The 9,041-nt window shown below is 37.2% G+C and overlaps 1 protein-coding gene across 2 annotated transcripts in view; it reads left to right on the top strand.

Moving 5' to 3' along the window:
• Positions 1-9,041, top strand: part of CLOCK (clock circadian regulator) — an 88,948-nt gene that overhangs the window by 4,116 nt on the left and 75,791 nt on the right. For both annotated transcript variants that reach the window (XM_021707436.1, XM_008047831.2), the window contains exon 3: positions 927-1,027. The gene's annotated coding sequence lies outside the window, so the exon portion shown is untranslated. The remainder of the gene's footprint in view (positions 1-926; positions 1,028-9,041) is intronic.

Raw genomic sequence — 9,041 nt, 5'->3', positions numbered from 1 at the left:
TACAATAAATCAAAAAATCAGCCAGGTGTGGTAGCGCACGCCTGTGGTTCCAGCTACTTGGAAGGCTGAGGCAGAAGGATCGCCGGAGCCCAGCAGGTCGAGGCTGCGGTGGCCGGGAGCAGCCACTGCACTCCAGTCTGGGCAACAGAGTGAGACTCCAACTCAAAAAATAAAAAAAAAATACTATGCAAAGATAAGATTTTCCATATTAGCAATATTCTTTCTGATTATCTTTTCAGTTTTTAATCTTAAGGTCATAATTAAGATACCAATTAGTACAATTTAGAACTTTAAAAATTCTTGGGTACAATTTATTAAATTTTTTTTTACTTTGATTTAATGTTCGCTTCAGCTAGTTTCATTAAAAATTTGTTGGGTGTTAACTTAGTTCCATAAATATGCTTTATTTAAAAGTGGGTCAGTTTTAGTGTCATGCATATTATATTTTGAAGAAAATTCAAGAATAAAGATGTAGTGGTGTTTCTCAGAATAGTGTTAATAATTGTAGAAAAATTTTGAGTGTTTATTTCATTCCAGGCATTATCTCCTAAGCAGAAGATCTGGAAAATGATATAGAAAGTTTGATCATTTATATTGACATTAAGAAAAAAATTTGCCATCTTCTAATTGTCTAGCTAGACTTTCTGTTGCCCTCAAGGATCCACATACCAAGACAATTCTTCAGTCATTGTGTTGATAAAGAAAGTGAATATGACTTTTAGTACCCAAGTAGCAGGCAGACTGATGTAGGAACTTAGCTTTACTAGACTTTTAATTTCATGGACAAGTAAAATAACAACAACAACAAAAAAATTAAGTTAAATCAAGGAATGTGGTATTGCTAACTTTTTTCGTAATTGATTTTTTAACATACATATTATAAAGTGCATTAATCCTGAATGTCATTTTGGTGAATTTTTATTAAGTGACCACCCATTTAGCCAATATCAAGAACAAGATATAGGACATTTCCATCAATCCAGGAGTCTCCTTCATGCCCTCTGACAGTTACTACACATTCCCAAAGGTAACTATTACTGTGACTTCATTCACTATTTATTAGTCTTATCTGTTTTTGAGTTCTGTGTTGAGCATTTTTAGGTCTTGTTTATGAGTCATCCATGTTGATGCATGTTGCAGTAGTTATCTTTACTTTCATTGCTGTTAAATACTTTATTGTATGGATGTGTCACAATTTATTCATTCTACTGTGATGAACGTTTTTTTCTCATTTTTGGCTATTATGAGTAATATACTGGTGTGCACATTCTTGAGCATGTCTTTTGGGCCACATATGGGGGGGTACCTAAAACAAAAATTTATTTATTTATAAAAAATAGTGTATTTATTCTTACATGTTTAAAGTTCAATCACCTTCAAGTACTATTAATTTGATGCAGTATACCTATTGAGACTCTTTTTTACTGCTCAAAACAGTTTTTGAACTTGTTAATTTTGAAGCCTTTTAGTGCTTCTGCTGTTTTTTGTTTCACCTCTTTCACATTGGCAAAACATTTCCCTTTGAGGACTTTTTTCATCTGGGAAAACAAAAAATAAAGTTGTTCAGGGTGAGTTAGAGTGAATAGGGAGGGGTGGTGCATGCGGTCATGCAGCTTTTGGTCAAAAAACTACAGAACACTCAGAGCATTATGGGCAGGTGTGTTGTCATGGTGGAAGAACCAGTCACGTGTTTGCCATAACTTAGGACGTTTCTTCTGCAAATTGTGAAGCATCTTTCTCTAAACTTCCTGACCAGGCATGGTGGCTCACGCCTATAATACCAGCACCTTGGGAGGCCAGGGCAGAAGGATTGCTTGAGCCTGGGAGTTCAAGACCAGCCTGGGCAACATAGTGAAACCCCATCTCCAAATATATATACATACATATACATGTATGTATGTATATATGTATGTATATTATATATGTGTGTGTATATATATTATAAAAAGCAGAAAAACCCAGTGGATTCCTAGAACACTTATCTAACAGGGGAAGCCTGTACTACGAGGGGCCTGCCCTCCAAAAGACAATTCCAGTTTTTTCGGGGATGGGGGGGTCGCCCCTCGTGTATACACATTTCTGTTTGATAAACACCTAAAATATAGACTATGTGGCTGTTTAGCTTTAGTAGATTCTCCTAATTTTCCAGAATGGTTAAATAAATTTACACTCCCATCAGCAGTGTATAAAAATTTTCATTGCTCTACATTCTCACCAACACTTGAAATTGTTAGTGTTTTTAATTTTAGCTCTTTTGGTGCATATAAAGTGAAAATGAATTTTTTTTAAATTGATAATTCCCTGATGACTTAAGGTTTAGTACATTTTTACATGCCTATTGAGCATTTGAATATTCTCTTTTGATAAATGTTTATATCCTTTGCTTGATTATCTGTCTTGATCACTCCAGCAATAGATCATTTCAATTGTTTGTTGAATTAAGTATTGAAGACATTTTTCCTAGTCTTTGACTTGCTTCTTTACTCTTTTAATAGTGTTTGTTGTCTAAGATGGTTTCTTAAATTGAATAAAGTCCATTTTATCAAATTTTTTTTTATGCTTTGTCCTTTTTGTGTTTTAAGAAATCTTTGCCTACCCTGAAGCCAGGAAGATATTCTCCTATGTTTTTTCCTTCCATAAACTTGACTGTTCTTACATTTAGGTTTATGTGTGATATGTAGCAGGCTTTGTGGTTCACTGGAATTTCCATATAGAAATCTAGTTGTTCCAATACTGTTCATTGAAAAGTCCATCCTTTTCCTTCTGTACTACTGTAGTGCTTTTGTTATAATTCGGGTGACTGCTTATTCGTGGATTTATTTTGAGGCTTTGTCTTGTTCCATTGATCAGTCGGTCTGTTGTGCCAGTGTTATACCGTGTTAAATTAGTGTAGCTTTATAATGTCTTGATATCTAATAGTTCAAAACCTCTAACTTGGTTTTTCTTGATTCTATGAATTTCAATAGAGATTTTGCACTCAGCTTGTCAGTTAACCTCCCTACCTCCAACAACCTGCTGAGATTTTGACTAGATAAATGTAGAATCTGTAGAACAATTTGAATGTATTGGACATCTTTCAATATTTTTAGAATTTCAACAATTAACGAGATTGTACACCCCATATATATTTAGACCTTTGATAATTTCTCTCAGAATGTTTTGTTATTTTTTGTGTAGAGGACTTGCACGTCTTTTGTTAACTTTTTAAGATGTGAGAATGATATTGTCATGTTTTTTAAAAGTCCTGGTAATTATAATACATACTGAACTGTTTACAAATGAAATGATGTTGTATTTGGGATTTGCTTCTGATAATCCAAAAGAGTGGGGAGCAGGAGTAGAGGAAAAATAGATGAAACAAGATTAGCCTTGTCTTGTTGATTGTTGAAGCTGGGTGATGGATATATGGGATTAATTATATTATTATTTTTACTTTGTACATATTTGTAATTTTTCATAAATATAGGTTTTAAAAAGCATAATTATTGTAGTAGAATAAAATGCGAATAATTCATAACAGTAAAACAATAATAATAAAAAGCCAGTAATTTATAATAAGTCTTTTTAAAAAATCCTTATAGGGCTGGGTACAATGTCTCAGGCCTATTATCCCAACACTTTGGGAGGCCAAGGAAGAGGATTGCTTGAGCCCAAGAGTTCAAGATCAGGCTGGACCACATAGTGAAACTTTTCTCTATAAAATAAGAATAATAAGCTGGACGTGGAGGCATGCACCTGTAATCCTGGCTACTTGGGAGCCTAAGCAGGGAAGATCACCAGAACTGGAGGTTAAGGTGGTGAGCTTTGATCATGCCACTGCCCTCCAGCCTGGGCAACAGAGTGAGACCCTGACCCAATAAAAACAAAAACAGCTGCATAGATGCCAGTTCGTTGTTCTAAAAGTAACTAGTAAATGAAAGGGAAAAAAAAATCAGCCATTTACTAGTCTTTTTCTGTACAGATTATGTTCCAGGATTACCAAATAGTTAAGAGGGAAAGTATATCTTCAGAAGAATTATAGCTACTAAGAAATGCTGGAGAATGATAAGCTTTGAAACTCCCACAGTGCAAATCCTAACGAAATAATGAATTTAGATAGCGATCAGTCATGACTAAAGCCATTAGAAGAAAATTAGTTGGGAAAAGGATAAAATATAGTGGATAGGCCAAAGTGAAGTAAATCTCTCTGTTTAAACTAAAAACTCTGACCTCATGTCTACAATAAATTAGCTGGGCATGGTGGCATGTACCTGTAGTTCCAGCTACTTGGAAGGCTGAGGCAGACGGATCGCCTGACCCTAGCAGGTTGAGGCTGCAGTGACCGTGAGTATGCCACTGTACTCCAGCCTGAGTGACAGAGTGAGACTCTGACCAAAAAAAAAAAAACTTGAAGACTAGCTTGAATAATGATGAGCTTATCATTTTTTTTTCTTTCTGTGACTTAGCTTTAACCAAATGTTAGACTGGTTTGTAGAACTACATATCAGGTGCAGCAGTTAGCAAAAGCTCCAGGAGACACCCCTTATTTCTAGCTGTAGGACAAGGAAAGTCTCCACCCCTTTTTTTCTCCCCCAGCCCTGCCCTGAAGACCACCTTCACTTGTAAAGTTACATTGTCATGCTGACACAAGCGCTTAAAACCTCAAGAGAAATAACTATCTCTCTGGCCAGAGGAATTGGCCCCTGGAAACTGGAGCATACTTTGGAAGTCCCAAAGAAAAGAGCGCTCAAATGGGAGGGAATTCCCTAATTGTGTTATGAGCCCAAAAAGGTTCTGCCTCATCCATAAACTACACATGCCCAGAACATACCCAGAGAAATGTGACAAAAACTCAGAGAACTGAACTACAGTGTAAATTACTGCTCAGATCCCAGACTTGTCACTGAGTGATGCCTCAGAGGATAAAGTCAAACAACATAGTAAAGGCTTTGAAAGGTGAGCTGACATTGGAACCATTACCCATAGAAGGCAAGATAGAACTTGTAATCGCAACTTTAAAAAAAAAAAAAGAAAATCTCCAGAGGATGTTAATAGAACCTAGAGTCTCATAACCTAATATCCAGCATGTCCAGGATAAAATCCAAGATTTCTTGACATACAAAGAAACAAGGAAATCCAACCATTTTAAAAGAAAAAAGACAATATGGGCAGATGCCAACCCTGAGATGACCTGGATGACTCTTGAAATGAGTGGAAATTGTTCTCCTCTGAAAAATAGAAACTGTATAAAAGAATCAAATGGAAATTTTAGAACTGAAAAATATAGTATATTTCAAATTAACTGATTTCTCAAATTTAATAAGCCCAAGAGCAATAGTAGAAAGGAGATGACAGATCAAAGAGTCAGTGAACTTAAATAGAAATCATTAGAGAGCTCATTAAACCTTGTGTCTTCTGTATCAAGAGTATATGTCTGGCTGGGCTCGGTGGCTCAACCTGTAATCCTAGCACTTTGGGAGGCCAAGGTGAGTGGATTACCTGACCCCGCGGGTTCGAGACCTACCTGGGCAACTTGGTGAGACCTCATCTCTACAATAAATCAAGAAATTAGCCTGGCATGGTAGTGCGCGCCTGTAGTTCTGGCTACTTGGAAGGCTGAGGCGGAAGGATCGCTGGAGCCCAGCAGGTTGAGGTGGCCGGGAGCATGCCACTGCACTCAGTATGGGCGACAGAGTGAGACACCAACTCAAAAAAAAAAAAAAAAGAGTATATGTCTGTTTTGTGATGTGCTTGTTAAGTCCATGTTGCACCTTGTGGAACCTGGTCACAGGCCTTCTGACTGGTGAATTAGTATGCCAACTATATGTCCTCATTTACTTAATCTTTAACTATTTATGTACCGCAAAGGTCTGTGTGTGCAGTTTGAGCCCCATATCCTTTGCCACTCATTCCGTAGGTTCAGATAGGGTAGGCTCTTGACCTGCTATTTTCCCAGCTGTTGTCATTTCAGGGTAAGAGACAAATGATCAGTTAATGGGTGCGAATCATAATAATTTATCAACTAAGAGACTAAATCTTACCCATGTATTTTTTTATTTAAAAGCTTTGAGGCAGGGTACAGTGGCTCACACCTATAATCCCAGCACTTTGGAAGGCTGAGGTAAGAGGATTGCCTGAGCGCTCGGGTTTGATACCAGCCTGGGTAACTTGGCAAGACCTCATCTCTACAGTAAATCAAAAAATTAGCTGGTCATGGTGGTGTGTGCCTGTGGTTCCACCTACTTGGAAGGGCTGAGGCAGAAGGCTCATCTGAGCCCAGCAGGTCGAGGCTGCGGTGGCCGGGAGCATGCCACTGCCCCCCACCCTCAGCGTGGGCGGCAGGGTAAGACTCCAGTTCAAACAAACAAACAAACAAAAAAAGCTTTGAAAGTAAATATGGGCAGAGAGATAAGTGGCAGTGAATAACGTATGTATAAATCATATATTGCAAAATCTTAAAGTTTAAAGGGAATAAATTTTATCCTGACTATAAATTTAGATGTAATGACTATTTTAGTGAAGAAGATATTCTGGTAGTTTTTTTTCTGAATAGTCTGTGTTTCAGTATGTATCTAAACTTATTTGAGCCATTTTTCAGATGGCTGTGGACTTGCTTGGCTATACAAAAGCAACCTGGCAGTTTATACGAGTTTTAGGAGGTCAAAGCAACTTCCTTTTTTATGAAGTAACTTGTGGCTTTGAAAATTTATATATTTTTGGTGGGTATTTTAAATGGCTCTGGTGGCCTAATTGTTGTAGTATATGTCAAAACATCATTATATTTTTACATATTAGTGGCTTGCTGTTAAGTATCTTGAGCTACCTCTAAGCCTAGTATTTTCATTATACTACTTAATAATCACATTTTCTAACAGATTCCTAGAAGATGTTATAGCACTAATGAAATTCTGTAATTCTTTGAGGTTGATATAATTTTCTCTTTTTTCTAGAAAGCCAGCTCAGAAATTTGCGTACATTTGGTGTTTTAAAATAATAGACTGTTGCACAAAGTCTGGGATTTAAATTTATCTTATTTGGACACTGTTTGACACAATACCACTTTTGTATGTGGCGCAGCAATCGAACAGTTTTCGAAAAGGGAAATATGCTCTCAGATTCACTTAGACATTAAACTAACACGTTGTGGTATTTAGAAGAACAATCACAGAGACTATTGCTAACGTATAGCAATTAGTTATACTTTAGTTACAGTTGAACTCCTGATGCCTTAATTGTCATCCACGTTATTTTTCAATTCCCTTGAAGAAACATGAAAGAATAAGATAGTTCAGAACTTAAGAACTTCCTGGCATGGTAGTGCCGTCTTTTATTTATTAATAGATCTAATTATTCTTTGTTGTTTCATCTTCCTTCCCAAAATATTTGATTTTTCTTTACCAAATAGAGATTCTTGTCTCAAGGTATGTGGTAGGCAGAATAATGACCCTTCAAAGGTTTAAATGTCCTAAATCCTGGAACCTGTGACTGTGTTAGGTTACATGGTAAGGAATAATTAAGATTGCTAATCAGTTAGCCTTAAAATAGGGATATTATCCTGATTTGGCTCAGTGTAATCTGGGTGGGCTGAGTGTAATCCCAAGGGTCTTTGTAAGAGAAGAGGCAGGCAGAGGAGATGGCAGCCTGAGGAGGACTTGGCCTACTGCTGGCTTGCAGATGGAGTGGGGGGAGCCATGATCTAAGGAGGGTGGGTGGCTGCCAAAGGCTTAAAAAGACAAGGCAGCAGATTGTCAGAGCTCCCACAAGGGAATGTCAGAGCTCCCATAAGGGAATGCAGCCCTGCTGACACCTTGATTGTAGCTCACTGAGACCTGCAGAAGTGTAAGGTCATAAGCTTGTATTGTTTTACTCCAGTACATTTGTGGCAATTTGTTATAGCAGCCATAGGAAACTAATACATAGTCCCTCTGTTGAGTTTTTCACTAACAACATGAAGTTTATATGTGATTAGTTGAATCCTGATATGAATGACAATGTGATTTTCTATGAAGATCAATGCCAATATATTATATTAAGAAGACTTTTTGATAATATATTGGGCACTGAGGGGCAGTCCTTTATTTACCCAGGGATCTTTATTTTCTACTTTCTAGGAGTGGTGATAGGATTAGTGTAGATGGAAATGAGGCTGAAGAAATAGACTGAAGCTAGAAAGGAAAATAGATGTCTTGTAATGTGATAAAACAAATAATCTTTAGTAGCCTTGATTTCCCCTCAACAAGTTCATTATTTGCATTATGTGTTCCTGTGTTAGTAACTACTAGAAATTGGAATTTTAAGACGTTAATATTGTCAGCACAACTTGAGCTATATTAGTGTCATAAACAACCATTACATTTTGTGATGGATGGCTTACCTGTGTGATAAACAAAGGACTCAGTGGTGAAAAGGAAGGCTAGAATTTAGGCAAAGAATATTTCTGATAGATGATAAACAACCGTTACATTTTGTGTTGGATGTCTTACCTGTGTGATAAACAAAGGACTCAGTGGCAAAAAGGAAGGCTAGAATTTAGGCAAAGAATAAAGCATTTCTGATAGATGATAAACAACTTTACCGGTCACTATATTTGATTTTGACCATCTCAAATAAAATTGCTTTGCTCCTTTCTACTTTTACTAGGGATGAGAAACTGAGGGGCTGGCAGAGATTAGGGAGCTGGGAACATTTTTTTTTTCTTTTTACAGGCCAAACATACATACATTAGAGCTTTTGTCAATTTTTAAAAAATGCTTGTGTTATTTTCTTTGACATCAAATGGATCACATGCTGTCCAGCTTGTGAGAGGATGGGGTTAAGGTGGCTTATGATTAAGAACATGGAGGGGCTTGCAATTACTGGTAATGATGAGTTCTGGAGTAACACCAGGGTATGAGTGGGAGGTAGGGTAGAATGCACAATTTCAAAAGAGGTGAAGGAACAGACTTGGCCAGGATGTCAGGGGATCATCCAAAGGAATTAAAGGAGAGCATAGCAGCCCTCATGGAGTGAGGGGACTTGTCTTCCGGGTTTGTGAATGAGTATACAAGGAGGGGATAATAGCT

The sequence above is a fragment of the Carlito syrichta genome, unplaced genomic scaffold, assembly GCF_000164805.1.
Source record: "Carlito syrichta isolate Samal-C Ts95f unplaced genomic scaffold, Tarsius_syrichta-2.0.1 Scaffold117951, whole genome shotgun sequence".
Taxonomy (NCBI): Eukaryota; Metazoa; Chordata; class Mammalia; order Primates; family Tarsiidae; genus Carlito; species Carlito syrichta.
This window is presented reverse-complemented; position numbering and strand designations above follow the sequence as displayed.